The 26,096-nt window shown below is 46.0% G+C and overlaps 1 protein-coding gene and 1 pseudogene across 2 annotated transcripts in view; one reads left to right on the forward strand and one right to left on the reverse strand.

Annotated features, from left to right (window-relative positions):
* Positions 1-25,702, reverse strand: part of LIPT1 (lipoyltransferase 1) — a 133,572-nt gene extending 107,870 nt beyond the window's left edge. The window contains exon 1 of one of the 2 annotated variants that reach the window (XM_078658174.1): positions 25,556-25,702. The gene's annotated coding sequence lies outside the window, so the exon portion shown is untranslated. Of the gene's footprint in view, positions 1-25,551 lie in introns of both variants that reach the window. The other variant, XM_078658175.1, reaches the window with a different exon arrangement.
* LOC144773222 (protein KTI12 homolog pseudogene) lies at positions 11,212-11,801 on the forward strand (annotated as a pseudogene).
* Positions 25,703-26,096: the final 394 nt, after the last annotated feature.

Below are 26,096 nucleotides of genomic sequence, written 5' to 3' on the forward strand. Positions count from 1 at the left end.
TACGAAAGTGGTGTAATTATCGTGTTCATTGTGTATTGTATTGTGTCTAGATTACAGTTCAGTCATGCCGCTATTTTCCAAACTACGTCAGTTGAAAACTAGAAAAGGTCTGTTAGAAGCAGCAGTTCCTGTCCCGCCTAGGGACAGTCCAGGTCATTTTATGTATCAGAAGCATGGCATAAGTGCCATATTATATCTAGATTTATGGGTAGAGTATACCAAACAGTTAGAAGAAAAGTATAGATGGCCCGTATCAGGCACATGGGATGCCGAGTGCATCATGCGAGTAGAAGAAGCATTATGGAAAAAGAAAGCCAGACAGTCACAGAAAGATGCCATCGAGTTATGGCGCAAAGAATCTCATAAAAGAACCGAAAAAGAAATCAGAAAGTCAGAATTAAGTAGAGAATCCTTAGAACGAGCCCAAGAAAGGGAACTAATCGAGATAGGTGAACGAGTTAAAACCGAACAGTCCGACAGACAGAGGCATGCCCTCATTAAGGGTATGTATCCTCTTCTTGCCGAGGGCTTGCCAAAAGCAACCCCGGAGGCATCCCGTAATTTTCCGCCACCATTAGTTCCGACCAAGCTACGGCACAAACCGACCGCAGCTGACATTTTTATTTCGTCCTATTTGGACGACACAGTCCCAGAATATGCAAATCCTGTTCCACCAGCTCCTGTAAATAATGTAAATCCTGCTCCTCCAGACACCGGAGTACCTGCCACGGTACCCCCGGTCCAGCCCACATTACAATTTCCCGCCGCGCCAGCACGAAGAGTATCAGTCGACGATTCCGGTTTAGGGGCCGCAGGAGGAGGTCCTCCTGGTACCCCGCCACCACACCAACGTGTAACGTTAGTCGAGTTACATGAAAGTGCGTTACAGCGTACGCCCAAATATAAGTCCGTTGCAGATATCCGACGAGCTCTTACTGAATGCCGCTATGATCCAGTTGCAGGTGATGATAGCACAGTTATATATTCGATCCGTGTAAGACGGGTGACCGGGTATTTGGATACCCTACCGAATATGAAAGAAGATCTAGACAGAATATATCGTTTCATCCGTACAGGGGATGATCCAGAAAGTATTGGCGAAGCCATGTCGCAAAGGAAAGCTGAGATCCAGCTCATGTTATTAAAGTTTCTGATTAATTGTTTAATAAGAGAACAAGATTATCCGACCAAAGATCCGGCCGAAATGAGAATCCTGACAAGGTGGAGTGATAATATAGCCGAGGGTAAGCACAGAACCATCAGTAGTATAGAGAGTATGTACAAGAGAATTCGTAAGGAAATAATAAAGTTACACGAACAACGTAAAGCAGCACAAGTAAGCGAGAAAGAAAATGACTCTTCTACAGAAGAGGTAGAGGACGAGAATCCCACTAGAATAGCGTACGTAGGTAGAACTAGACTTTCCGACCGACATTCACGTCTAGACTACAAGAAAACTGTCCCTCATCCAGCACCAGAACAAGGTTCTCTAGAACAAGTATTTCAAGCTACCGATCATATTCTGAAATCACGAATCGGTTATAGTGAGTTAAGTACTATGCATGAACAAGAACTAGCCCGATCAGCAGTCCGATGGACTACTGATTCTACCACTTTTCCAGATGAAATAGTGGCACAAATGTTTCTGAAACTGCCCCCAGCCGAACAACGACTGGTGGGTATGTATATGATCCAACACCTCATCACATTGTATGAGGGTCAACATTCTGATCCAGGTCCGTTACATGATGTCCTGAACGAGTTACTCCAGTATAGATGGAAAGGTCTAGGTACCGATTTAATTAGTGTTATTCTAGAACAGCGCCACAAATATAGAACGTTCCTGAACCCGCATTTTGTTCATGTCTCACCCCCAGAAAGTAAACCCTTTTACATAGATAGACAGAATCCGTTACGAGAAGTACACCCAGTTAGGACAACAGATGGTGAAATGCAAAGAGTATTTGTTTACACCCCGATTACAAAAATGGAACTCTTAGAGATGAAGAAATTAATTCCCTGTCATGACAAAGATCCAGCAGGGTTCCACCGAGAATTAAAAGACATGCTCCGTATGGGAGAATATACGTATCCAGATATTATTAAAATGCTAAAAGTCCTGTTGCCCGCAGGGGTATATGAAAAACTCAAGGAAAAAGAATGGGAGGTGGGAGAGAAAAAGATCGATTGGGCAGTTCTAGAAGCCGAAGATAAGATACGAGTACCAGGTACCGGTCTTGGAGAGAAATGTAAAGAATTACCTGAGCTGTTAATTCAAGTTTTGCCAAGATTATTAGCCACTAAAAAGGAAGACTGGGATGCAATCTCAGCCTGTAAACAGAAACAAGACGAAGACACTAGTGATTTTTATTCTAGATTTGAAAAATGCTTTAGTATTAACAGTGGCCTCAAGACAAGTAGCGAGTCATACCCTCATCTCTTTGTTACTAAATTAGTCGAGAATTCAAGTCCACAAGTTAAGAATAGAGTTTTGAAAGTCGAAAGTACCTGGCAAGCTAATACCCCGTCCCAGATGTTACAGATGCTCCAGTATCACCAGAATAGAATCAGAGAAGAGCAAGATCATGAAAGAAAACGTATGAAAGACACAAAAATGAAAGTATTAGTTGCACAATCTGTTCCTCAAGACAGTCAAAAGAGGGGTACGAATCAAGCCAGTCATCCTGCAGTTCCCGTTAAAGGGACCTGCAATTATTGTAAACAGTCAGGTCACTATATAAACGAGTGTGCAGTTCTGAAACACAACATAGCCACTGGTAAGACTAAAGAAAGACCACGTCCGCCTAGACAAGAACAAGTTTCACAGACTTCTCAGCCACAGAATGCACAACAGACAGTTCCAGCACCGCAGCCTATTGCTGCAACACAGCATGTTACACAGCAGATGTATCAGTATGCTCAGACAGAGTATCCAGAGTATCAGCCATATTCATGAAACAGCCTAGAGAGGGAGGTAGGCTTGCCTCTCATCGAGATACCTGTAGATCAAGAGGGTCCCTATGTTCATAGTCAAGTACTAGGGAAAGACAGAAAGTTTCTGATTGATACAGGGGCAAGTAGGACCACCATTAGTCACGCCGAGGTTCCAGGGGCTCCGCTCTCAGGCTCTAGAAATGTTTCCCTTGGATTTTCAGGAAAGCCTATTGTAAACGAGATATCTAAGCCAGTTACTCTAGAAGTAGGTCCATTGTCCCGCACTACTGATCTGTTACTTACGAAGTCATGTCCAGAAAATCTGTTAGGCATTAAGACACTGAAAGAATTAGGTGCAGTTATTTGCTGCTCCCCAGAGGGAATACGCCTGTTCCTACGTGACTTCAAGGGTCACTATGTATTACGAGATTTTGATCCAAGATTGTCTAATGTTCCGCAGCATCTATGGGCGCAAGGTCCAACTGATGTAGGTTATATGCAAATCACACCCCATCGTGTGACTCTCAAACCAGGTGTAGTGTTACCACGAATCAGACAGTACAGACTGCCACCTGAGGCTGTAACAGCCTTATCCAAAATTATTGACGAGCTCATCGCTCAAGGAGTAGTTGTAGAAACTGACTCCAATGTATGTAATTCTCCGATCATTCCAGTCATGAAACGTACTGATCCAAATGCACCCCCAGTATATCGATTAGTGATTGACCTTCGAGAACTCAATAAATGTATTATTCCCCAGTACCCAGTTGTCCCAGATATCTCTTCCCTATTGACAGCCATTGATTCCGAAGCCTCATTTTTTTCAGTCATAGACCTCAAGAACGCGTTTTTCAGTGTCCCCATTCATCCAGACAGCCAGTTTCTTTTCGGATTTTGTTTAAATGGAAGGAGCTATATGTTCACACGAGCTCCTCAAGGTTTCACAGAAAGTCCTAGTATTTACAGTCAAGCACTTAAGAGACAACTAGACAATATTCACATGCCAACTGACACTGCCCTGCTCCAGTATGTCGATGATCTACTGATCACAGCCCGTTCTGAACGTGCTTGCGAGCAAGCATCCCTTACAGTCTTGTATTTCCTAGCAGAGATGGGGCACAAGGTGTCCCCTTCGAAGCTTCAATTCTGTGTCCAGCAAGTGATCTATTTAGGCCACTTACTGTCCAAGAGGGGTAGGCAGTTGACACCTGACCGTATCCAGTTAATAGCGAGTCTTCCTCAGCCCAAGACCCAGAAGGAGGTACGTGCTTTTATCGGCCTTACTTCTTACTGCAGACAATGGATTCCTCAGTATGCATTTCTAGCTAAGCCACTGATACAGTTAACGACACAGGAGGCAGCCGTATCGACTGTCCTCCCTTGGACACCTGAACATACATTTAGTTTTAATGAGTTAAAGAAAGCCTTATGCCAAGCTCCAGTTCTAGCTACACCGAACTACAGTAAGCCTTTTACACTTTTCGTCACTGAACGTGAAGGTACAGCATTATCTGTTCTCACACAAGATCAAGCAGGACAATACAAGCCCTGTGCTTATTTTTCGAGCACACTAGATCCTGTAGCCCAGGCTCTGCCTGCGTGCCTCAAGTCAGTTGCAGCCACAGCACTAGCTATCAGACAAAGTGATTCCATAGTATTAGGACATTCCTTGACAGTACAAGTTCCACACTCCGTGGAGGTTCTTTTAAACCGAACACAGACTCAACACTTGACAATTGCACGTTTAACAGGTTATGAACTGACACTGTTCCAGCCACACATAGAAATCAGACGCTGCAACGTTCTAAATCCTGCTACACTGTTACCGTCAGTTAATTCGAATCCTGCCACACACGACTGTGTGGAAGTAGTTAACACTATGACTAAGCCAAGACAAGATCTGACAGATATTCCATTACCAGATCCCGACCTGACACTTTATGTGGATGGTTCATGTATGAGAACAAGTACAGGAGAACTAGTAGCCGCGTATGCAGTGACTACTGACACTGAAGTTATAGAAACACACCGTATTGACACCCTGTCTGCTCAAGCAGCAGAGCTAGTTGCTCTGACACAAGCCTGCATACACGCCAAGAACCTGAAAGTTAATATTTACACAGATTCACGTTACGCATTTGGAGTCGTACACGACTTTGGAGTGCTCTGGCAGGAGAGAGGTTTCATGACTTCTCATGGAACCAAGATTCAGCATGGTCTCCTTATTCAAGCTCTGTTAGATGCCATACACTTACCGACATCTATTGCTATCATGAAATGCAAAGCACATACGAAAGTTACTGATACTATTTCTCAAGGTAACGATCTAGCAGATCGCACAGCCAAGCTTACAGCACAGACTCCAGACATTCCAGTTAATCCGACACAGACACATACTCCAGATCCGACTACCTGTATGACAGTTAAGGACCCCACTCAAGATGTCATAGATATCCAGTTACATGCTGCTCCCGATGAAATCAAGAAATGGTCCGAACAAGGAGGGGTCCAGACAGATCAGGGATGGGTAACGAAGGGAAAAGCCACATGGTTTCTCCCCGACTCTATGGTTCAAGTCATTATCAATACCGCACATAGTCCAGCACATTTAGGAGAAAAAGCTATGTTAGACAGTATCCAGAACATTTGGTTCAACAAACATTTACGAGCTGCAGCCAAGCAGAAAGTCCGTACCTGTATGATATGTTGCCAGTTTAATCCAGGTAAAAGTGTCCCGGTGGAACAAGGTGGATTCCAGCCCCCTGACCACCCTTTTGAAGTCCTCCAAATGGATTATATTCAGATGGAGCGATGTCGAGGTTTCAAGTATGTCCTCGTAGTTGTATGCGCTTTGTCCAGGTGGACAGAGGCATATCCAGTCCCAGATTACACAGCCGCGACCACTGCCAAGCAGTTGGTTCGTGAATTCTTCCCCCGTTATGGACTCCCTAGGGTCGTATATTCTGATAACGGCCAGCCATTCTCATCTGAGCTCATGAAACATATTTCCCTTTTGTTAGGGTAACAGTGGAAGTTCCATTGTGTACGCCATCCTGAAGCAGCCGGTCTAGTAGAGAGACATAATCAGACCCTGAAAATCCGCATTGCTAAAATATGTAAAGAGAAAGGTGTGGACTGGCTAGTAGCTCTGCCAGTCGCCTTGTTTTATATGCGCATGGTCGCACATTCCAGATCAGGTCTGTCCCCGTATGAGGTCGTATTCGGCCGCCCCCCTAATATGTGGGGTACACCTAGACCCCGAAGTATTACAGATGTTTCAAGTAATATGCTGACAGATTACCTAGCTTCCTTGATGTCTGCCCTACACTCTTGTCGTTCACAGGTTGCCGCCGCATTTCCAGACAATACCGAGGTGGCACCGCATGAAATCGTTCCCGGATGCATGGTTCTTGTCCGGAATTTTGATCGTTCAAGTCCGCTGGAGCCCCGCTGGAAGGAACCAAAACAGGTCCTCCTGGCCACCCGTACTGCCGTCAAGCTGGAAGGCAGGAAGGGCTGGGTCCACCTGTCTCATGTGAAAAGATTTTACGGACTAAAGACTGTTTCAAAGAACATTTCCGAGGATTTTAAGGATTGCCAAAGTACTATTCTCAAGGACTGTCCCGCAAAAGACAATGATACAGATTCCTCCCTGTTAGAGAAAACTCCGCAGCAGGAGTATAAGGAAAAATTAAGGTCTAGTAAAATAAGTCAGCCAGTTTGATTGTCTAAGTCCTCCCCTAGGTGAAACGGTTAGACCGGTTTCTGACATGTATAAAATAGACCCCCACAGAGAGAGAGTTAGTGAGAACTCTAAAAGTTGCACTATTATTTTATGTTTTCTGCTATATCTCAGCCTTATGTTTACCTGCACATGTTATGCATTTTATTTGTATTTTCCAGTTTCTCATGTAAATAAGTCTGCTAATGTTACAGTAGAGCACACGTTTAGTGATCTGCCTCCTCATGAACTCTCATATCGTCTCGCTATGCGAAATAATTCCTTTATCCGCATGTTACATTATTCACACCAGACCAGCAATGCCACTAATTGTTGGGTGTGTGGTCGACTCCCCCCTTTCCAGACACCGAAGGGAGTTCTGCCACTCTTTCCTTATCCATTTTCACATAATGGTTCGTGTGGAGCATGGTCCACGTTAACGTCATCCTTGACAGATATGTCTTTTCTTAACAGTACATGTTTTCCAGACAAGCAAGGTCTTCCCCACAGAACAGGGTTAGATCTAGAAAATGAAGTTTATAATTTAGGTAATTATTCTTCGAATTTCATGGTCCTGAATGTTCAGTCTGATACTACTCCAGACTTACCTGCTATATCAGTACTACCAGTAAAAGGTGAATTATGTGTCCGAAATAATGGTTCCGTACATGTAGGCCATAGTGATTGTACTACTATTATCAAGTATAGTGACAGTAGGAAATCTATTTTCAAAGCTTCACGTCATTCTTATTTTGTTTGTGGTCAGACCGCATATGTTCGTCTGCCCCTCGATTGGGAGGGAACCTGTTACATTGCCTTCCTACTGCCACCAGTTTTTCTAGCCCCACCTGACTATCATAGGAATTCCCACCTAGTACATACTAGACACAAAAGAGACCTCCCGATTGTCGATTATACTGAAACTGCTCTAGAACAATATATAGATATCAATAAAGGTGTCTTCCCTTATTTAGGTACTGTTGTGAATAGTAAACTGATACGTAGATTAACCAGAACACTTGAAGCAGTAGTGATTGAGACTACTTCTGCTCTAGGTAACTTAACCGAAGAGCAATCCTTTATGAGAATAATCGTGCTCCAGAATCGTCTCGTCCTTGACGTCATACTGGCCGATAGGGGCGGGGCATGTAGAGTCATCGGATCTAGTTGCTGCATTTTCATTCCTAATAACGCACCGTCTGTTTATTCAGCTATTACCAGACTCCATAAAATTGCCCATATGTTACACCAAGATCCAGGCACCTGGACATGGTCCGGTTGGTTCTGGAATATGATTTCCGCCTGGGGATGGAAAGTGTTGTCCCTTCTAGGTATTGCAGTAGCGATCATATTCAGTTGCTGCCTCTGTATACAATGTGGCCCTGCGATTTGTGGCATTTGTGCTACCTCTTGTATTCCTAGTCCCAAGTCCCGTTCTAAATCCCGTTCCAAGACAATTCGAGACGAGCAAATGATACTGTATGAAATGATAGATGGTATCATGAATATTGATGTTTCCTGATGGAAACGTAGTGACAAGGAGGGAATGTGGAAAAGTAAATTTTGCCATGTTCTGTGTCCCTACGTGTCCCCCATCTTATGTTATGTGTGCATGATTAATATGCATATGTATTCCCTATGTTTGATTAAAGACGCAATTACAGTTGTGTCCATCCCTAGTATGCTAGTTTCCAGTTCTCGTGAAAGCTACGAGTATTAGGCCTATGTAAAGTTACGTTGCCACGTTTCTCAGTGTGCACGTTATTTCATTGTAAAGTCCCCGTTTCTAGGCCTCAAAAGGGCCCGGACACCAGATTCAGCTCCTGTCTCCTGAACCCTCGCTGAGGAGCGATACAGCCCCCACCTGTATCCTCGACCCTTCACTTACTTCCTGCCTCACAGTGCCCGGCTCGGCCTGGCTCTGCCTACGAGTCTGCCAAGAGTATGTTATGATTCTAGTTATCAGTTCAGCCCTCCTTCTCTGCATTCCTAAACTACTGAATCGCATCAATAGTTTCCGTCATTGTCTAGCCTTTACGTCTCCATGTAGGAGAAATACTGCATTTAATGGTCATTTAATATTCCTCAGCACGCACTACATGTAGAATAATGCATGCTCCAGTCTTAGAGTCTGTTAGCCTCTCCCCTCCTGACCCTTAGTTTATATCAACATGTCCTCTAAACATCAGATACTAGATAGTGTTAGGTACATGTCGCCCTGACTCTCCAGACTTCAGTCTCTGCTCCTAGCACAGAGTTCATAGCCCCCAGCTTCTCCTAGTAACACGTCATTGTCAGTTTGCGCGCACCATTAGGTTAGAGGTCCCGGCTCCTTAGGTAGCCCCCTCCATGTTTCCGCCCCATTTATGACATATTCTGTTACGTTTACATCACATGTCCATGTATACGCCTCTTGTTACACCCACTTTCACCCTTATCTTTCGCGACTGCTATTGACCACACCCACTGCTCCGCCTATCATATGTATTGTAATGCAACTGTTTTAGTATATATGCTTGTGCATCGTTATTAAAAGTTAGCTGTTGTTCCAATCCTGTCCCCGGCAGCGCTGCCATCCTGTTCCCGTGCAGGTTGTCCTGTTCCTGTCCTTTATGCTGTATTAAACCTGCAAACTCCTACTACCTCGAATCTTGACTCTTATTTATTGAGCTATCTGTTATTGCTATGTCCAGTCAAACCTAGATCCGGTATTATTTATTTATATACCACAAAATCCTGTCTGGGACGGTGCTGGCACCGCCCCTGGCAGGAAACCCTTTGTCCTTATCTCCTGCTCTGGGAGGACTCCCAGCAGCAGGAGGGCAGACTTGTGTCTCGGTGGCAGCATCCATTTTGTGGAGCTGAGGCTCTGTTTGACTTTAACCGGGGTTACATACATGTCGTGTCCCTCTAGAAGGGTGGAATGCTAACCCCGTCGCCAGAATTGGCGAGGGGTTAGTATTCCAATTCGTATGACACCTTACTCGACATGTTTTGATAAAGCGATACCAGAGTTAGCAGATAACCGCGAGGATTATAATGCACTTAAGAGTATATGGTATGCGATATCATGGAAACGGCTAAGGGATAGATCCCGAAAGCCGCAGACAGGCTCAGCTCATGCCAGAGCACCATCTCACACGATTCCAAGCACTCTGCCTTCAGGATTGTTAAGGCCTGCCATAGGAGTGACTGATAGGAGATCTGTGTGTCCATTTTAGGGTTAGATATAGGTATACCATATCTAAAGCAAAGGGTGAGTACACCACCTTGCCCCAGCTGTCGTGCAACCAGTTGTGTCAGTTTAGTTAGTCAGTCCAGGGGTGGCACAATACATGCTTCAGCCCCTGGGAGACTTCTGGGTGCACCTCAGCCCTGGGTACAGGGACTTGGAGAGGGCCCAGTGCCAATTCAGTACCTGAGTACAATTTGGATAGAGAGAACAGCTAGGCTGTGGGTCTGATTAGCAGGCCCACAGCCAGGGAAAGTCGTAAACCGGTGCAGCAAAAAGCAAAAATCTGGGTGATCATAGGATTGCAGACCCTACTCTCCTACATACCGTTATTGCTCACTGTATCTGTAAGGTCCGTCAGGGCTGGCTCTAGGGCGGTGTGATCAGTGCCACCGCAAATGTATTATGGCTTAAAAACCACCTGCTGCCTCGTTCCTTCCCTCCAGCAATTTTAAGATATCAATTAAAATGTCAAGATTACTCCGGTGATTAATGTTCTTCCTGGAGAGAGAAGGAGTTTTGTCTAGTGGAAGTTTGACTACTCGTAAGTTAGCTCAGAGGGTTACTATGCCTGCTGCTAAAAACGTGTGCCATGCAGATTGCAAAGTGCATGTAATATTAATAGATAAATAGGTTACTGCTATTGTCCGAGAGATATTTGTTATTTTGCAGTTTATAAGTTAGAATCCTAATAGAGAACAATGAGGTATTAACTGTCATTAAAGGTCTGCATGCAAACTGCAGGGTTTATATTAGACCTACATGTCTTTTTTTGCCCGGCTTTTCCTTAACCTGATCTAGCTAAAAAGGTTCATTTGGGTAGAAATGAATTATTACTATTGAAGAAAACCCCTAACAATTAGTGTTATGTTTTAAATTCTGAATTTGTGCTTTTCCAGACCAAGGACTATATCTGCCTATCAGTAAAGTATGGATGACATGTGACTCTTACATCTTGTAATCCTCTGTCTTATGTAACGTGTTTCTTATACACTGATTTACACGTGTGATTGTCTCTGTTAAATGTGTGTATGATGTAAAGTGCTCTGACACCTCACACTGGTATGAGTGGTGCTATAAAACGAAATAAATCTGAGAGACTGGTTATGGAGATTTGAGGGGCACTGTTAACTGGTGGTAGAGAGGGAATAGGAATCTGTGGTGGAGATGGTCACTCGAGGGCGCCAACAAACATTGTCACACAGGGCGCCACCAATGCTAAAGCCGGCCCTGAGGTCTGTGTTAGAACACCGGCTCCCATATTAGTTATGCTTCAGGGTGCTAAAAGTTGCTACACATGCGCTCTTAGTTAAACAATAAAGATATGCCAATAGTGGTGCTGGGTGGATTCCCCTGCAGTGGTAGATGCCTACGTGAGCGGGGTCAGGGAAGGTGCATGTCGTACGTTACAATTCCTTGAGAGTGTACAGGAATGCTGTGTATGCAAATTCTTGAAAAGAGTAAGAAGTCAGAGGAGCCCTGCGAGCTGAAGTTGAAGGCAAGGAAGCTGAACAAGAAGGATGTGGTGCCACTGGACGCCCTCAATTACATAAAGGGTTACGGATTTAAGATGTACTTGTTTGATAAACATATACAGATTTCTCACTGCTTAAAAGCCCCTGAAGTCAGCTGTGTGTGAACACCAGAGAGCCTTAAAACCAGTAATGCAGGAAATATTTGATGCACTTGTAGAGAGTTCTGAAGTCCCCGATTCAAGGAACTGCTGGGACATTCCTCTATTTACTGTGCAGAAAGATGAATGCTGCCATTTGTGATGCCATTTTCCACAGGAAAGCAGTTTCTGTTCAGGGGAATAGATCGTCTCATTTGCGTAGGCTCAGTGTCAAGGTTGATAAATATGAAATGCAGGAGCTTCCAGGAGGCACTTACCGGAAGCGCAAAAAACTCAACTAGTGGGAACAAAATCCCAACCAAGAGGCAGGCAGCAAGCAACAGAGTGGGACATTGGGCGTGTTTCAAAATGCTCAATCCTTCTTTTACTACATTGTCTTAAAGGCATATGTTTCCCAATGGAGGTGGTACTGACCTTTCTTCACTGGGAGCTCGCTGTTGGTGGATAATGCACCCTCTGTGTCCGCTAAGGTGCCCAGTCCTCCTTCTCCCTGTCTTCCCCAGTTTTCTAACTTCACTGTTTTCTGTTCCCGTTCAAGTAACCTATCTGATCAGCTGCTACAATTTGTGTTTCACCATACGTGGCTCACTTACCCTGAGCCCGAGCCTAGACTCTCATGGGGATGATTAGGCTCCCCGGGCGAAACGCTAGTAGTCTGACCCGCTCTGCGCGCTCTCCCCCACTTTCCTTAGGTATTTGGATCCTTTTCTCTAAATACCTCCTTTGTTTAATGCCACGCCATAATCATAAATGCCCACCTCAAGCTGTTCTCTAGTGCCCACATATCTGCTTTGAATCCTTCAGTTGCTTGTGCCCAGCCTGTCTCTTCCTCCCACCACATTCACTGAACATTTAGCACCACATTCTAGTGCTATATCTCAGTCGTTCACAAGTTCTCCCCTACTAGCCAGTACTTGTTGTTGATATTATAGTGCTTCACACTTCACTCATGTTCTTTTCAAGCACTATAAAAACAGACTTTACCACTACTTAATCAGATGATAATCAGTGACCTTAGAAGGCTGAATGACGGAGGCTGCCCTGCCAGGGTTTTAGTAATCTTCTCTTCCAGCTCGAGCCCAAAACTAAGAGAACATTTAAAGTGCCATCATCCCTCCTTCTGTTCGAGTATAATCCTGGGTGGAAGCTATCTAGATCCTAACACCTAAATGCCACAGTAATGGGGGAAACAAAGGCACACAGCTTGTTATCACTTAAGTAAAAAAAAGCTAAGATGTGGAGGCTGTTTTTTGATTTTCTGTAGCTCCTATATGTAACACATATGCATGCACTGTAAAAATTTCGGCTGTAATGGTGAGTATGAGTATTTATAGGAATGACAAAATAAATAGCAATTCCTAACTTTTTTAATGTAATACTTTCATAGCGCTACTTATCCCACTGTAAGGTGCCAGAGCGCTTTACATCTCACACACATTATACACTGACTATTAATCATACAAGTATGTAGTGTCATAAACAGTCTTTACTGGTAGGGATTATATGCCACGATTGTTTGGCTGGTAGAAATTGAAAGTTGGGGTTTAAAATATGACACTGCCTGGATGGTCTATTAATAATGCTCAAAAAAACTATTTAGCAGCCTTATAATAACAGATTGAGAACAAACAAGGTTCTAAACCCATGTCTTGCAGTTTACATGCAGGGGCTTGATGCCAGTTTATAGCTCACTGAATATTGCCTGGTGATTTTTTCAATAATTCACAGCTTGGGTGTCTGTTCTCTCCACCTCAATCCAGCCTGGTCCCCTTGAGGTCTACCTCTGCGCCATCTGCGAGTCTCATAACATTCCCTTCATTGATTCGGGTATTATGCTATTGAAATATCCACTCTCAGAGCTGTATTGTGCAGGCTTCTCAATTTTGACTCTTTCCTCTGTTTCTGTGGAGGCAGTTGGCAGGGCTGATGGAAGGCAGGAAGCAAAGTGAGCTGGTTGAGGTAAAAGGGTTGCTCAGAGCGCTTAGATGAGATCGCGGAGGGGGTAAAGAAGGCTGAGCAGCCTGTGATAAGTGGAGGCAAGGTAGCAACAGTAGACAAGAGAGGGTTTTGGAAGGGATGAAGCCTATGGTGAAACTGGAGATGGAAAAAACCTCTTATGAGAGGGGAGGAGAACCTGTAGTGAAAAGTGCTGGGGGTACAGAGCCTGTGATGAGGGAGTGGAGAGAAGGTCATGGGATGGGTAGTGAGAGGGATATCCATTCCAATGTATATAGTGTGAAGGTATATTTTGTAGTAAGGGAGTGGTGTAATTTAACAGTAAGTGTGTGAAACCCTTGTTGTGAGAAAAGAGAACAGGCGGGTTATGAACCCTATGATGAAGATGTGGAATTGGTATGGGCCCTATGGCAAGTTAGTGGAAAGGCAAATGATTTATGCTGATAGCAAGAAAACAGTGTGGAAGGTAATACTTTATAATAAGAGAGTTTGCAAGGGCAAAGAGGCAGAGATGGTCATGTATACTTTGGGTTTTATAGTTGAGTAGTAATAAGTCCTTGCTAGTCTGTATAGCTTTTGGTTTTATAGAGTGCGTGGGACTAGTGGATTACTTTACAGGGCTAGAAGATTATTGTATCCCTTTGTCCCTTGGACAAGTACAGTTTTCAAAAATTCCACACCCCTGGGGTCAACATATCTCACAAATCCATCTGTGTTTGGGTAGATTAAATTGAAATGGTCCTGATCCTTGTGGCCAGTAAGAGGCATAAAACATGTCGACCCTTGTCTTCTATTAATCAGCGCCTAGATAGACCATTATATTGATCATTAGCTCAAACTCACCTTTTTATCCATGACAAAAAGACCCGAAAAATACAAGAGTTTTTGGATCCAGTTAGTAATTTTTAACCCACACACCCTCCTCTCATTCTACTCACACCTGCACACCACATCCAACCCCCCTACCCCCCCCCCACTACTCACGTCGGCTAAAAGGAAAATAACTTTGGCAAAGAGCCCCTTCAGAGGGGCCCACTGGACAGTGCAGCAACAGCCCAAATACAAGCTGCCCGATGAGGCAGGACACCTTTTGGGGTGTGTGAGGACCCTTACTCCTGTTAGGAGCACTCCCCTGGACTTCCCTGGATTCAAGACAACAGGAGACCTAGATCCCCAAACAGGAAATGCACACTCCTTGTTTCGTGGTCGATTTAAAAGGTGTGTGTGCTGGACCTTAAACCCTAATCCCTCCCTTTTAGTATTGGCTGGAGAGTAAGACCATGGCTTCTTGTCGCCAGTCAGCACAGATGGGAGTCAACCTGGCAGACTGGTTCCTCCTTTCCTGACAGAGGTACCTATTGATAGGGCACAAGTCAGGGGAGGGTGCGACTGAATCGGACCTCCCACTATTTTTAGGTCGAGCCGACAGCAGCGCATGCGCTGTTGCTCGACTTTTAGTAAAGGGCTTTTCAAAGTCCTACCCACAAGCTTTTCCTGGCCTAAAGCTTGCATGCATGTGCGCGTGCAGCCGCATCTGCCATTCTTATCTCATTAAGCCTTGCTCTGCTTGCACTACCCCCTCACTCCCCCCTCCTTTCTCCCCCCGCCCTTCTCATCAGCTTCCATCAGTCAAATGGAAACATGAATACAGATGCGATTTGTGTAGCGCCTGCTGCCACGCCATGCAGTGTGTGGTTGTAGCACTAAAATTACAGGTTTCACCATATAACCACCTCTGTGGTTTTCATTTTTATCGAACTTTTTGAAAAGGTGAAAGGAGGAGCCCATCCGAGATTTAAGCTTGGTTTTACCCACGGTACACACATTTCTGAAGCATGTTTGAGAACTGATTTTCCGTTTTAGCCAAGCATGTTTAAGTGGTTTCAATTGTAATTCAGCCTTTGTCGGACTCCTCCAAGCCAGAGAAGTTTTACCTAGAAGTCGTAGCTTTTGAGGGCCTTCCGGCTTTTTGACTTGTCGGCTGAATACCCACAGTGTTGATGACGGGAAAGTTCCCGCTCTAGAAGTAACAGCGTTAACATAACGGTAATTTAATTCAGTTGTGGGGCCAAAAAAGTCATTTAAATGAAAACATGAATACCGATGCAATTTGTGTAGCGCCTGCTGCCAGCACCATTCATTGCATGGTTGTAGCACTGTCAGTCAAATGGAAACATGAATACCGATGCGATTTGTGTAGCGCCTGCTGCCAGCGCCATGCAGTTCGTGGTTGTAGTACTAAAACTACAGGATTCACCATATAACCACCTCTGTGGCTTTCATTTTTATCGAACTTGAAAGGGTGAAAGGAGGAGCCCATCTGAGATTTAAGCTTGTGAGGGAATTGCATCCATTCTCCTGAGAGAGGGTAAGTAGGAGCAGGGCCGGCGCTAGACATGGGCAGTATAGGCAGCTGCCCAGGGCCTCGTGCTCAGGTCAAAAACATAGGGCCTCCACATAGGGCCTCCATTCCAATTGAAAGGCTTCATTAAAATCAGGCCATCTGCTCCTCCGGAGCCCCCTCCCCTCCGATCACCGCAATTTTACATTTTGCTAATGAGGTGCTAAACCTCAGCAGTTGTAAAGGCGAGGTGTCAGTCCTGGGATTAAGGGCATGGGGGGGTGGTGGGGGGTGGAAAGAATGGCCAGGGGTCTTGGGACAGCAGGGAAGACTATTGTGTGTGAGCAGGTCAAGGGTGGGGCTGTGTCTGTTGAAAAGGTGCCATTTGCGTTTCCACGCAACAAATGGCCCTTTTGTTTCAGGATCGGCTGAACAGTAAGTAATAGGTGGGGAGAGGCGGCTCAGTAGAGGAGGGAGAAGTCGTGGCTGGGCAATGTTTATAGGCAACCACTCGTTCCTAAGTCAGGGGAGGTGGCCCGGCCCCTTTCCCTGGGCTATGATGCGCTGGATCTGGGCCCAAGTGTGGGGCCCCCTTCCCTTGGCCTTATATCCCTTATCCAGCGCTGTGAGCCCCAGGGTAGCTGAGGCCCCTCTCTTTTTTTTTGCAGAGTTTTTATATAGTGCGAACTAGAACCGAACCGAATCAGTTATCAGAGCGCTTTACATAGCACCAGTTACGTTACATGAGGACACACTTTCATTTTAGGCACGGGGAGATTAAGTGATTTGCCCAGAATCACAGGGGGTTTTTGGCGTCCTTACCGAGACTCGAACCCAGATCCCCAGGTCCGAGGTCGAGCGCCTTAGCTGTTAGGCCAACCCCTCTCCCCTTAGGCCAACCCTTTGTGCCATGCAGCAATGGATCAGACTTCAAGGCCCACGTGTGGGGCCCCCTGCTCTGGGACATACAGTCATTATTCAGAACTGTGAGACCCAGGGTAGGGCCCCCCACCCCATCTCCTGAACTTCGTAGCACTGAAGTATGGCTCTGAAGCACATGGGACGAAACACTTTCCCCTGGGCTTTGTACGCATCAAGCAGCTTAATAGAACTTAGTAACTAGGTTAGAGTCCCAGCATCTGCGGAACATCCTGTGTTTGTGGGCATATCACTATTTCCACATGCCCCTAAAAAATGAAAATATCATTTTTACTGCCTTAGAGCCGAGTTCACATCATATAAAACTGCAAATCCCCTCACGTTATGGAACTGTGAGTCATGCCTGACTTTACTGCCACAGTCCATGTAACACAGCAGAGTTTTACATTTGTGGGTGCATTTGCTGTGTTGGCAGTCCAGAGAATTTTCACATGCTCTGGAAATAGGGGCGAGTGGGGTGCTACAGCACCAACTAAATAACCCTGCTGTTGTTCCAAAGGTAAAGGAGCAATAAAGATGCTTTTGAATTATTGCTTTTATGTTGTCACATTTGTTGTGTGTGTTGACATCTGGGTCTGTGGTGTACCCTGCCCTTTAGGAGATAAGTGGATGGGAGCATGTGGAGTGAAAGTGTGAAGATAAAATATAGCAATAGAGGAGAAATGGGAAGACTTCTAACGTGGGACAGTATGCGATCTGGAGACAAGATGTTGGAGGGAGGCTGAGAGAGGAAAGCAAAGGGGATAATTGAGAGAAGTGAATAACAGCAACAAACTGACTATGGGGAAACAGTGTGCTTAGACCAGGAGGAGGCAAGGAAAAGTGTAAAGAAGTAAGGTACATACCGTATAGGAGGCAAAGAAGGGTATAGGTGCTGGAAGTAGGAGTGCTGCGGGGGGAGGGGGGGCAGCTGCAGAACCCCCAACTTTAAAATGCTGGAGTTTGGAAGGTGAATGAGCAATAAAGATGCCTGTAAATTTCAAAGACAGACATCAAATGTCAGGGGATGTGTTCTGACAAATTGCTACCTATTCTTTTAACATATAGATTGTTTTCTTTTCTTTGAGTGCAAAGTGAGAGGACTTTACAAATTGATCTTGCTGATGAAAAAGGAAAGGCTATAGGATGTCATTTTTTTCTAACACAATAGCATTTTAATATATAATGGTGTTGGGCAAGAACAGGCTGGCTTGGAGGTTGGTTGCATGTCACCAATGGGCCACCTTCCAAAGTTCCCTGGTCCATACAAGATGTGCTACTACAGCCCACGTTTTTATTTTGATTTCTGGTACCTGTAGTTGTGTTTATGTCATTATAAAGCAAGACAACAAGCCCCAGAAATCAAAGAAAAAACCTGGACTGGAACATCACAACATGCATGGACCTGGGAACAATGGCAGCTATGAGGGCAGGGAAAAGGTTAATGGGTGTTAGGAGAAAGCATCTTAAGAGCTTTGAGGGTTGTACAAAATAATTCACAATCGACTACCAGGGAGTCCTCTGGGCCATAGCCACATGAAGTTTAACCATTAACTCAGTCTGGGAAATGCTGGTTTGCTTCACTATATTTTTGTGTGGCAGGTCTCCCGTTGATCTAGGACAGCTTCTTTGCAGGGATTTTTATAATATGTACATATTTGCATTAGAGCTTTGACCTGTAAAGGACATCAATACAGAGCAATAGGGCCTTCTTTCAAAGTCAGATTTGAATTATTATGTGGCATGAAATCCAGAGGGACCAGAAAGCCCTGAACCTGGTTTATGCTGTTTACTTTGGTTTTGTACAGCCATTCGTGTTACTGAATACCTGGGCTCATAAAATTGAACTCACACTTATTAATTGTAGATCCCTGTACCATCATAAGTTTCAGCTACTAACACTAATGGATAATGAACAACTGGATGTCTTGTTCCTAACAGAAATGTGGCTACATGATATCTCTAGACTAGACATCCCCAGGGATATTATGTATGTAGGAAAAATTGAGTGCACAAAAGCTGTGGGGGTATCACTATCATCCTAAAAGACACACATAGATGTATATTTTCATTCCTTGTCCATCCCAGACAATGAGAATTTCTCTTTTACTATAAACTTGTCACCCACTGTTTCCTTCTCAGGATTACTTATGTATAGACATCCAAGTCCATGTACTTAGTTTGCAGAAGCCTTACCTGAGATAGTAGCTAGCATTGCAATCGAAAAACCAAATTTCACTCTCCTAGGGGATCTCAACGTTCATGTGGATATAATCAACAATCCTACGGTGTCAGGCAGCTTACATGACCTACGCTGTCTGCAGCTCACTCAATGAGTAGCAGGTCCCACCCATGACAAAACACATCTTCTACATCCAGTGTTTAGAAATGACACTAATGTAAAAATTGTAAACCTATGTCCGATGACCATGCCCTGATCTCATTCACACTGGAGGGTATCCCATCCCCTTTGGAAAATAAGACATGGGAAGCTCCTCCGCTATGGGGGAGGAGCACCGACCCCTGAAATAAAATTAGAAACGACAATAACCCAGCGTTTATTATAGTTTTATTTTGTTTACATGAGTCTGGGGACCGGGGCCAGGGGGGCAACAGTTGTCCAAAGGGGAGTGGTGTGCACTGTTTTTTTTTTATCGTTTTTTAATGTAACAAGGCGTTAAACACATCTTACATTACAGTTGTTAAAAACATGACCAAGGATTATTACAGTGAGTCATAGGGTAGCCTTTGCTAATCAACTTCTGGCCTCAACATTACTCGCACTCTCATAATCTTGTAGTACTTTCAGAGTGATGTGCACTGTTATCAGTGAGCAGGACTATTTGGCTGGCTGTCTCAGGCCAGCCAATCCATCATGAGCATTAATGCGCTCTGCACCCTACCTGCTTTGCTGGGTTTGAGACAGCAAAGCACAGGCTCCCAGTCCCCCTGGGAGCGTAAATCATCATTGCTCAGGCCAATCCTGAAGCTGCTCCCCTGGGTGAGAGCAGCTTCAGGATTGGGTGCAGGAGAGTCTGGGAGAAGCTGCCTGCAATGGAGGTCTGAGAGTAGCAAAAGATGGCGATGCGGTGGACAGCAGGTAAATTCTTTGTTTTATCCTTTTTTTATTGTTTGTTGTCTCTCCCCCTGGCCCTTCCCCTCTACTCTGACACCAGCCGCTACTGCAATAAGAACATAATCAGCCTATGACGACGCTGGTCAAAACTCAATAAAGAAATATGAATGAACTCCATAGCCTCAAAAGAGCCGGCCATAGGTAAACATCCCTCAGCAGCAAATTCCATAATTGAAGAGTGGATTAAGGACTCACTAAATGAAACGATTCCTATCACTATTATAAAGAATGGAAATAAAGATAAATCAGCACCTTGTTTCACCGCCCACCTGGTCCCCCTAAAAAACCTAAAACTCTCCTATCTGACGGCTTTCGGACATTTCCATCAGGAAATTAAAAAGGCACAGGCAGCATACTACAAAGCTGTAATGATGAATATAGGCAATGTCCTGAGGGAAGTTTTCTGTAGTGTTAAGTCACTCACTACTCCAAAAGATAAAAATACGCTACCTACCCCTACAGTATCACCCTGCAACAAACTTGGAGTGTACTTCCAAGATAAAGTTTATGTTATCTACAGTAACCTACAACAGACAAAAAAAGCCTTGTATATTCAGCCGGAGACACATGTTCTGCATGAGGAGATGACTTGTATCTCAAACTCCCCCCTACCACAGGGGAGTCACTCTCAGCAATATTTAGCAAAGTTGAATCTGGATCCCCTGTGTACATGGCACCACCTCACATTCTGCTACAAGGAGCATAAGATATTCTCACCAAACTTCTTGTTCTCCATTTTTCCACTGGAGTAGTTCCCTGAACCTGGAAACAAGCAGTGGTTAAACCTCTGCTAACAAAACCCAACCTTGAACCCTCATGTCACGGGTACTACAGACCTATCTCCTTGCTTCCAGCCATGGGGAAGGTACTACAAAAACATACCAATCAAAACCTCTCCCTGTTCCAGCAGGAGAACTCTCTTCTTTGCTCAACTCAGACTGGTTTCCCTCCACAACATAGCATGGAAACCACATTATTAGCAACAACAGAGAAGCTGAAAATATTACTGTACAAAGGAGGTTCCATACCATTATCCTTCTCTACCTGTGGACAGCGTTCAACAACGTTGACCACAAGACTCTGGTACTCAGGATGAGTGAAAAAGGAATAGAAAATGATGCTATGACCTGGCTTTCCTCGTTCCTAAAAGAAAAGTCCTTTCAAATTTGCGATCCTCCCTACTATTCAGATGTCTTCCCTTTGAAGTGTGGGGTTCCGCAGGGCTTTGCATTGAGGCCTACACCTTTCCACATTTATTTAAGTCCATTAGAAGACATCGTCAAGGAATTTTAGGTGTTGATGGTCTCCTTTGCTGACGACCCCCAACTGACAGTCTCCCTTTACCTGGGAACAGGTTTACAACAACAACTAGCCCCTTTTCTAGAGAAAGTTGCATGATGGATGGCTAACTGCGCACTTAAATTGAAGGGAAACAAAGCCAAGCTGCTGATTTTAAGAAACAAGCCAACACCACAAACAACCCTTGGATGGCCAGAGTGTCTGGGGGCACTGCCAATCTCTCTTCCTCCCCCATTACGATCTTCGGTATGTGGTTGGATAGCGCTCTATCTATGGAGGCCCAAGTAAAAATGTTTACAGCATCTTGCTTTGGCCTTATCAGAACCCTATGGAAAATCCTAGACCTCCTACCTACACAATCTAGGAGAATAGTGGTCCAAGTGCTGCTTCTTTCCTGCTTGGACTATGGAAATTCCCTGTATATGGGCTCAGCCAAATATATCACCAAGATACTCCAGTTAGTCCAAAGTGTGGCAGCAAGGACTATCCTCAAGCTTCCCAAACATACCTCAGCAAAAATTACACCGGCTTCCAGTGGAGGAAAGGGTAGAATTCAAGGCACTTTACTTGGCGCATAGGGGAATCAACTATAGTGGACCCTCCTCGAAAGTGGCTCTTCTGGTACCTTACACTCCTAGCTGTACCTCAATCAATCAATCAATCAGGAAATTTGTATAGCGCGCTACTCACCCGGAGGGTCTCAAGGCGCTTGGGGGAGAGGGGTCCGCTACTGCTCAAACAGCCAGGTCTTGAGTTGCTTCCTGAAGGAGAGGTGGTCCTGGGTGAGACGGAGGTGGATGGGGAGGGAGTTCCAAGTCTTGGCTGCCAGGTGGGAGAAGGATCTTCCTCCCATTGTGGCTCTTCGAATGCGTGGAACGACGGTGAGGGCGTGGCTGGTCGATCGTACCTGGCAGGTGGGAGTGTAGAAGGTCAGGCGTTTGTTGAGGTACCTGGGGCCTGAGTCGTGGAGGGCCTTGTGTGCGTGGGTGAGAAGACGGAACGTGATTCTCTTGCTGACGGGGAGCCAGTGCAGGTCTCTCAGGTGTCCGGAGATGTGGCTGTGTCGGGGGATGTCCAGGATGAGTCGTGCGGAGGCGTTCTGGATGCGTTGGAGTCTTTTCTGCAGTTTGGCTGTGGTTCCGGTGTAGAGGGTGTTTCCGTAGTCTAGTCGGCTGGTGACGAGTGCCTGGGTGACCGCCTTCCTGGTTTCGGTGGGGGTCCATCGGAAGATCTTTCGGAGCATGCGTAGGATGTTGAAACACGATGATGAGATGGCGTTGACCTGTCTGGTCATCGAGAGGGAGGAGTACAGGATGAAGCCCAGGTTGCGTGCGTGGTCTGTTGGTTTGGGTGCACTGCCCAGGGCAGGGGGCCACCAGGAGTCGTCCCAGGCAGAGGGTGATGATCCAAGGATGAGGACTTCCGTCTTGTCGGAGTTTAGTTTCAGGCGGCTGTTCCTCATCCACTCGGCTACGTTTTTCATCCCTTCGTGTAGGTTGGTTCTGGCCGTGGCGGGGTTGTTTGTGAGGGAGAGGATCAGCTGGGTGTCGTCGGCGTAGGAGATGATGTTGAGGTTGTGTTGGCGTGCGATGGCTGCGAGGGGGCTCATGTAGACGTTGAAGAGGGTGGGGCTGAGCGATGATCCTTGTGGTACGCCGCAGATGACTTCGGTGGCCTTGGATCTGAACGGGGGAGGCGGACTCTCTCGGTTCTTTCGGCGAGGAACGAGATGATCCACTCCAGTGCCTTCTCTTGGATTCCGATGTTGCTGAGGCGGTGTACTAGGGTGCGGTGGCAGACAGTATCGAACGCTGCGGAGAGGTCCAGGAGGATGAGGGCCGCTGTTTCCCCGTTGTCGAGCAGAGTTCGGATGTCGTCAGTGGCTGCGATGAGGGCGGTCTCGGTGCTGTGGTTGGCTCGGAAGCCGGACTGTGAGTGGTCGCGGGATCCGTTCGTCTCGAGGAAGGCGGCAAGCTGTTTGTTGACGGTCTTCTCGATGACTTTGGCAGGAAACCGGAGGAGCGAGATGGGGCGGTAGTTCTTGAGGTCGGTGGGGTCTGCTGATGGTTTCTTCAGGAGGGCACTGAGTTCGGCATGCTTCCAGCTCTCCGGGAAGGTGGCGGTGTTGAAGGAGCAGTTGATGATGTCCCGGAGTTGGGGTGCGATGATGGAGTCGACCTTGTTGAAGACGTGGTGGGGGCATGGGTCGGTTGGTGATCCGGAGTGAATGGTGTTCATCGTGTGGATGGTGTCTTCGGTGCTGACTGGGGTCCAGGTGCTGAGGGTGGTGGTGGGGGGCGTTGGTTCCGTGGTTGGGTGCGTGGACTGTTCGCCGAAGCTGTTGTGTATGTCTGCGATCTTGCTGTGGAAGAACGAGGCGAGTGAGTCGCAGAGGTCTTGTGAGGGAGTGATGTCTTTGTTTCCGGCGCTGGGGTTGGAGAGCTCTTTGACGATGTTGAAGAGTTCCTTGCTGTTGTGTGCGTTGTTGTCTAGTCGATCCTTGAATGCTGATTTCTTGGTGGTGTGGATCAGCTGGTGGTGTTTGCGGGTGGCGTGCTTGAGGGCGGTCATGTTGTCTGTAGTCGGGTTTTTTCGCCAGGCTTTCTCGAGGGTGCGGCAGTTCTTCTTAGAGTTCTTGAGGTCGTCGTTGAACCAGGGGGCTATCTTGCTTCTGGGCCTGCTGGGATGGTTTTTCAGGGGTGCAAGGTTGTCAGCGCAGTTGGTGATCCAATGTGTGAGGTTGTTGGCTGCTTGGTTGGGGTCCGTTGATCTGGCGGGAGGGTTCTGGCTCAGTGATGTGATGAGCTGGTCGGTGGTGATCTTGTTCCAGCTCCTGCGGGGAACCTGTTGCGGGTGGTGGCGAGTCGTGGTCTTTCTGTAGCTGAAGTGGACGCAGCTGTGGTCTGTCCAGTGGAGTCCGGTGGAGTGGCTGAAGGAGATGTACTTGCTGGAGGAGAAGATTGGGTCGAGCGTGTGTCCGGCGTAGTGGGTGGGGGTGTTCACCAGTTGCTTGAGCCCGAGGTTGGCGAGATTGTCCAGCTTGATTCCTAAAGGTCCAAAGGATCAGATTTGGGGGAGGAGGGGGGGGCGTGTATCCTTCTTGCATGTGACCCCTAAGCTTTGGAATGCTATGCCCGCTGAGCTCAGAAACTAAATGAACAAGACCCGATTAAAAAAAAATGCTTAAAACATGGCTTTACTCTCACTTGCTCTAGACATGTACCGTCTCAGAATCCCGCTAGTGTACACGTGATCGACTCACGTAGCACTGGGAAGCCCTCGGGCGGCTATGTGCTTTATAAATCTGCATAGAAGAAATCTACATATTATAACTTGAGGAGCACTGTTACAGGGTGGTAGTGAGGAAATTCATAGCCAAGGAGCTCATTGGCAAGGCGCCAACAAACATTGTCGCACCGAGGGCCACCAGCACTGACGCCGGCACTGGATGTCGCAAATTAGAGGGGCCTCACATCTTCCCTTTCGCCCAGGGCCCCAAAAATCCTAGGACCGGCCCTGAGTAGGAGGTGTTCGTGGCATCACTTTGTCCCAAGTTCTGCTGACGTTTGCATCTGCAAACATTACATGGCACCCTATTCTTAGGTAATCTGGCTTGAATGTGTTTCAACACCCTCCTTCTCGAAGCAGCGTCTTTATCAGTGAGTATGCACTTTATTTTGAGATTTCTTAAATACGAGAGACCATGTGAACAAGACACCAGTAAACCTTCCAACCCTTTACAAGGCAGGAACGTGAGGCACTTTTGTAGCTAGTGAGAGAACACCAGCAAGAAACAAATGCACAACAACAAATTATAAACTCTTAATTGACAGGCATTGTGTATATTTATATATCTGCCATTACTGAATGCGACTAGTGTTTAAAAAATGTCAACCGTGATAACAACTTGATAAGTTTAAATATTTAAGAGCACATATTTTCTAAAACAGTATTTGCGTTCCTTTTATTCGTATGCAAGAGCGTATGTCGCCATTACTTCACTTCATACAATGCAAATAACTAAACATTTATCTGCATACATTGATCTCCAAAAGTAGGCTCGCTTACTTTCTAAAATACTCACAATTTTGTATTTGTAAAAAACAAGATGTACATGAACGTTTCGAAATAAACAATGAATTATTTGCCTGGTTTATCTACGAACATCGAACTGCAGACATGTTTATATATCCATATGTTGCAAATGCTGTATACTTATCTCAGCTGTAGGAGTAAACTAAGCCTGTGTCCTATATTAAGGCTAAGCTAAAGTTGTGACATTACTTCCAGTGACGTCATTCAAACATGCCTTTGCAGGTTTATCCCCTCCCCCACTGTTGTTTAGGTCTTCTGCACAGTCTGTGCAGGAGCACAAAAGTACCTGCCTGCTGCGTGCGTCCCTTCTACATTAACTGGCTCCTGTCTCTTCACCGACCACTTTGGCGATCGGTGTCCCGAAGCAGCCGGAAGAACACTGTGAAACACGCAACGGGGACCGATGCTGGGGATTAACCTTCCGCGGACGAGAGCCACCCGACCTGTACTACTCTGTGTCAGTGCGTAGTTTCCTGTGGCCGCATCCAGCACTTCCTGTGCAGTGCGTATCTGCCCCGGTGAAAAAAGACTTTTTCCGAGGAGTTTCCCGCAGTTTAATGGCTTCACTGGGGAATAGGGCAGTGCACCGGAGAGTGTGCGGTATCTTTTTTATGTGTCGTGCCGCCATGTAGTGTACTGTGCCCTTGCACACGTAGTTATACGAGAAGGTGCTCTGCAGGGGTAGGCAGAGGCTGCATACATCCGTTTTGCTGCCACTGCTCTGCATGCTGCTCTCCGTTCTCCCTGCTCCTCGGTTGCGGGGCTGTGCTAACACCGCAAGGCGCAAACAGTGTTCGTTAGAGCTCGGCCATAGGTTTATTTTATTTATTT

Source organism: Lissotriton helveticus, chromosome 8 (assembly GCF_964261635.1).
Source record: "Lissotriton helveticus chromosome 8, aLisHel1.1, whole genome shotgun sequence".
Taxonomy (NCBI): domain Eukaryota; kingdom Metazoa; phylum Chordata; class Amphibia; order Caudata; family Salamandridae; genus Lissotriton; species Lissotriton helveticus.